Raw genomic sequence first — 6,000 nt, forward strand, 5'->3', positions numbered from 1 at the left:
AGAAATTTATCTTGGCTGCTGCCCTCCTTCCCTCTCCCCCCGCCTCTTCTCTCCACCACCCCCTCCCGCCCCCGGCATTTGCTCTCGCTCGCGCTCCAGTTCTCCCTCTCCTGCCGCTCGTCCTTTCTGGGTGACCTCCTGGTTTTCTCTCCCCTCCCCATCAACTCCCGCACTCGTCCGTCTTTGCCTGCCCCCACTTGTCTTCCAGGACCCCTCAGCTCTCACTCTCCATCTCCCCTTAGGCGGCAACCCCGGCGCCTACTAAATGCACCCCTCAAACAGCCCCACCGCCCTCGCCCCCGCGCACCGGTTCGCGGAACCTGGGGCAGGCGCCTGAATGGCCTTGGGAGTGGTCAGCGCTGGAAAGTATTGCGCGACCGACCCCTCGCCGCCACTCCTTCCTGATTCCCAACTAGAAGTCTAAACCTAAGGTTCTTCACTTTGGGGAAGGGCGTGGGATTCCTTCGAGAAAAACGAATGCACGCACTCGATGCAGCATTCTGGCAAACTCTCAGGGCGTTCGCAGCTCCCACCTTCTGCCCAGATCCGATCCGCGTGGATCGAGATCCGGAGCGAGCGCCCGTGGGTAGCGGCGCCCCTCTTCCCTTCCTCCACCGCCCGCCTGGTGGCCTCTGCACCCCGGTCACACGACGCTCCTTTCCGGATTGGTGTCTCCTCTACCTGCGGGTTACCTCCCGAAGCGACCCTTGTCTTGTAGGGAAATTCTGATCCATTTTCGTATTTTTTTCGTTGTGCCAACTGGCTTTCCCTAAGCGCGCTGCCATCGGCTTTTTAAGTTTTCGTGTTTGTTTGTTTGTCTGTCTGTCTGTTGTTTTTACAGCCCTTTTCGCACAGCTGGACCGGAATTCTGACTGATTCACTCCGCTTCTGCAGCCCTGCTTCCACCACCCATGACTTAGGGGTTCTACGTTCCCGTTTGGGACACGCTCCAAGCGCCACTATGAAACGGCTGGCCTGAATCCACGAGCCACTTGAAAACTCGATCTTTGTGTCTGTGGTTTCCCAAGAAACACGCACGTTCTCACATCCAGAGTCAATGTCTGATTTATCTGTGCATCTACCTCTTTTCTATGACTCAGTTTCCTCACCTGGACAACCTGAGTACAAGTTTGGGGGGTGGGTTTCCTGGGGCTTAAAGGAATTGATGTACTTAAAATACTTAGCCCCATGGGCGTCTGGTGAACTCACAGTAAAGATATCGTTGTTGTTGTTGATAAGTATTTAAAAAGTTGGCTTCCCCGGCTGGGCGTGGCTCAGCTGTTGAGCTTCGACCTAGGATCCAGGTGATCGGGGTTCGATTCCCGGTCAGGGCACATGCCCGGGTTGCGGGCTCGATCAGTGACTCTCTCGTCATTGATGTTTCTATCTCTCTCTCTCCCTCCCCTTTCCTTTCTCTGAAATCAATAAAGATATATTTTTTTTAAAAAAGTTGGCTCCCAGCAAATGTTTGTTGGATTAAGGTATATTCACAAAGGTCTAAATTCTAGCCCCAGCCCTGTACTTGCTAAGCTGATCTGGCTGATCAGGTTGCTCTGAACCTCAGTTCCCTTCTCTGTGAAATTCAGTTAGACCGGCTTCCCTGGGCAGTCAAAGAAAAGGAGCTTCCCCACCACCACCCATCACGTCAGGGTTGTACTTTCCGATCAGCCAGTTTCCTTCCTCCTGACACTCAGCCCCCTGAGGTACAGATTGTCCAGAACTGCTGGGTCTTTGTGCCACAGCTACACTGACAGCCCTCTCTGTCCTCATGTTTTTACCCCCGTTCACTCAGCCTGTAAATGTTGGCTGTTTGGGTTTGCATCCCAGTTCACAGCCATGTCTGGAACAGAGTCAGGGGCTCATGTCACAGAGCCGGTTAAGTCAGACTTGACCCCTAGGCATTCTTTGCCTCCCCCTCCCTACAGTCTTCTAGCCTTCTAGTAGCTGTTCCCAAAGCTACTGCTCTTAAGGAGCTAACACTTGCTCAGAGATCTGACTCTGAGTGGGGGACAGAGTTCCCCCCTCCCGTTTATTTATAGGCACTAGATTGTCTTTCTGGCTTCTGCTGTTTCCCTGAAAAGCAACAGGGAAGGAGATCCAGCCCCCAGATGGTAGACATCCCACTTTCACCCCAGGCTCCTTTTAACCCCACCCCACCCTGATCCGAAGGCAACTGAGTTCCCAGAAGCAAAGACCTTCCATCTGCCTATGGCTCATCAGCATAAAAATGAACAGTAATGCAGTTGTCTTGGAAACTCAGCCATTCTGATTTCCTGCCCTGCCGAGGCTTAGGCTTCTGACTCAGGGCATTCACTATCTTCCTTCTAGATGACCTTCTGCTGGCGTTCCTCTGATTCCAGCCCTTTCCATTTCCTGCATTCCAGATGTTTTCCTACTGAGCAGTGCCCATGGCCTGATGTTGACTTAACTGCCCAGCATTATCTCATCTCAAACTGAACAATGCTGCCCACCATGTCTCCTACACAAACGGAGATCTGCCCAGGACCTGGGCTATTTCTGCTCCTCTCCCTTATTGCCTCACGGGGCAGTCAGATTTTGCCACAAGTGTCCTTCTCCCATCTCTGCTACTCTTATTCTCACACCTCATTGGTAGTTGGCAATCCATTTTGTACAGGGAGCAGCCTCATTAGTCCCCATGTTTATCATAACCCACATTTATTTATTGAGCATCTACTATATTCCAAGTGCTTTACCCAAATATCTTTAATTGTCATGAGCATGCAGCTAAGTAGTTATTATTATTCCCATTGTACAGATGAGGAATTCTGCCAAGGATCAAAGAAGTTAAATGACCTGGCCAAGATTACACAGCTGTTTAGAGACAGAGAAGGAAACCAAGTGCAGGTCTGTCAGGCTCCAAAGCCTGTGTTCTGCCTGCTTGTCCACCCGGCCTTACCATGGTATCAGTGATGGCCCTGGGAGTCTGGCTCCTCTAGATCCTGAAGGTGGAGGGGACAGCATTCTTAAGCTGATCCCTACCTAGATCAAAGTCCTCTTGAATTGCTGGGATGTCACAGCTGCATCTGTGGTCCCTTCCAAACCTCAATTACCTTTGTGTGGAGATTGCACTATGAGACTATCTAAGCTGAGCCACCCATAGAAATTGGCTAGTGCAAATCCTCATTTCACTAGTAGGGAAACAACCCCAGAACAGAGAGGCAAGTAGCCCAAAGTCACACAGCAAGTTAGAAGCAGAGCAGAGACCAGAACGCTGTTCTCCTGATTCCTGGTTTCCTAGCTGCTCACTCTTCTCTACTCCTCACGCCAACCTCCAAGCTGCACTAGGAAGATGGCAAACTGGCGACCTTGCACACCAACACATTTCTCTTTTCCGTTCTTCTTTCTACCCTGCTGTCCCAGGTTCCTGGGAAACTAGACAGAGTCCAGAGCTGGGGCCAAATCCTTTTCTTTCATTCACCCGTGTTCATTCAGCAAACATTCACTGAGGATCTACCTAGGGTCCAAGCACTAAGCTGGGCATGAATTCTACCACAAATCCAAATAACGCTAGCACCCACATCCATTTTCAGTCTGAAGGGTAAATCTAGCTGAGGATACTGCATGTGGGGGGATGGGGGGGCATTGTGCCTGCGTGCGCCTTTGGAGCTTGAATGTGGGTCATCTTTCCACTTCCTCATGACAAAGAGGAGCTCCCCACAGGACATGTACAGTGATACATCCCCCACTACTTCTGCAGGTGTTTATCAAGCATGAACTTCTGTGAGGTGAGTGTGTGCCCTGTCTGTTAATATTTGCTCATTTTTTGTATCAGAATGAAGCCCCCAGTCACCTATTAACTGAATCCACTCCACTTCTTACCCAGATCTCCACCCAGCCCAGTCCAAAGACCTCCAAAGAATTCCCTTGGCTCTCCATACAGAGACCTCCAAGATCTCCCTCTTATCTTCCCCTTCCCAATTCAGAGAAAATCAAGCCTTCCAAACCCTTCTCAATGATCCCCACTTAAGTGGGGCCCTCCATCTCCTGAACTGGACAGGGAACAGCCCCTCTTACCAGTCCATGGAGCCCAGAGCTGGCAGCGGCAGTGAGGGGCAAGTGGGGGTGATGGGAGAGCCAGGCTTTATAAAGGAGGCGACAGTCAGAGCAGAGGAGGAGGTGAGAGATGTGGGCAGGGGTGCTGCCAAGTCCTCACGGCCTCCAAAGCTTTTAGGATAATCCAGGAAACAGTGGCCCCCGGCTCTCCTGGGGGAGAGATGGGGGTGAGATCTGAGACTCCGAGGTGTGCCAGGAAAGGAGGATTTCTGCTGTAAGAGGCAGCTGGGGTGGGGGTGGGGGTGGGCACGGAGGACTTCCTTCCCTCTCCAGAGGTTGGAGGGGCAGTGGGAGAGGGGCAAAGTGGTTCTTGCAGGATGGAGGGAATGAGAGCATCGCCAGGGAGAGAGCTGGGGTGGCTGGAACTCTCCAAATTCCACCCCCTCCTTTGGAGGCTTCCTGCATGGACTGGGTGGGGGAAAAAGAAGTACCACTATCATGACCTAGGGGACACACACACACACACACACACACACACAGAGTCGGTCCCTCCCCGCAGAGCTCCAGGTCAGTAACATTGGCTACTCCAGCAGGTCTCTCCTACTTCTGCCGGGGCCTCATTCCTCCTCCCTTTTCTTTGTCCCCAGCCCAACTTAGATCCCCAGGACGATCCAGTGTAAGTCACCTTTTGGATCTGGGATCTCTCCTTGTCAAATGGGGAGGGAAGACCCTATCCCTGACCTAGGGCAGGGTGAGGCAGCTTGGGACAAGCAAGAGGTTACCTAAGACTAGAGGCAGAGCCCAGCCAAGAACATTTATAGACAGTTCAGGAATCCTGGGACTCCAGGAGAGTGAAGAGGCTGGGGACAAGGCCTGGGAAGGGAGAAGGGGCCTGGAGGTGAATTTAGGTAGAGCCCCCACAGCCCCAACTATTTACATGAACTTAATTTTAGGGTGGCTGTAAGTTCAGGCATGTTGACTAACAGGAGCATGTCCTGGAACAGAGAGGGACAAAAGACCAGGAAGGAGAAAGGAGAGGAAACAGAATCAGACCAGTTCCCCAAAGCTCTCTGAAGCTAGGAATTCTGACCCACATAGGAGAGTGGCCTGGGGACTTTTCAGGTATTCATGTCCCTTTCTCGGCCATAGCTCCATGCCCTTGACACTGAGGAGAGAAGCTGCTGTGCAGCCCCCCTACACACACCCAGAACCCAGTAACCCAAGGGTTGCCTGCCACCTCCCCCAAAGCCCCCACAGGATGAGTCAGGGCGTCTTTGCCCTGAACTTTGTCCTGCTCCTCCCCCTCCACCCTCAGGAACCTCTAGACTGGGGATTCCCAGTCCCTTCATTAGCTTTTCAGTAATTATCCCGTAAAGGCCTCGACAGGTCCTTCCTCTACCCATTTCAGAGATGAGAACATTGAGGCCCTTAAGAGAGCTAAAAAGCCCAGCAAGAAAGCCACCCATTGGGCAGAAGAGAGTAGAGTGGTGGGGGGGCTTAGGAGAGAGAGCTGCACCCCTTCCTTCAATCCTCAGCACAATTAAGAGGACAGGGCCAGCACAACTCCCTGGGGGCACCCAGGCGTCATGACTGAGGCAGGCTCCAGGGAGGGGCTTCCCTGCTCCTCCCTACCTTCCAGCCCAGAAAGTCAGAGTGAGGGGGGAAACAAGCTGAGGAGACCACACAGGTGGAGTAAATAATGTTAATACGGGAGCATTATCACTAGGGCATTTCCTCATGGATAAATGTCTCAAATACCAAAGGATGCCTCCAAATTATAGTTAATTACAGAGTTGATTTGCATAAATTATAAGGTGAGCATACAAATTCTTTCAATCGGTTCCATATGCTTAGGTAGCAGGTCCAGTCCAAAAGATGGGAGAACCTTGGGGTGAGGGGAGTTGGGGGTAGGAAAAAGACAGCTCTGGGGCTGGCCCTGCCGGCCCACACCCCTTTCCCCAGCTTTAGGTCAGTAAAGGGTATGTA

Source organism: Miniopterus natalensis, chromosome 17, assembly GCF_054644295.1.
Source record: "Miniopterus natalensis isolate mMinNat1 chromosome 17, mMinNat1.hap1, whole genome shotgun sequence".
Taxonomy (NCBI): Eukaryota; Metazoa; Chordata; class Mammalia; order Chiroptera; family Miniopteridae; genus Miniopterus; species Miniopterus natalensis.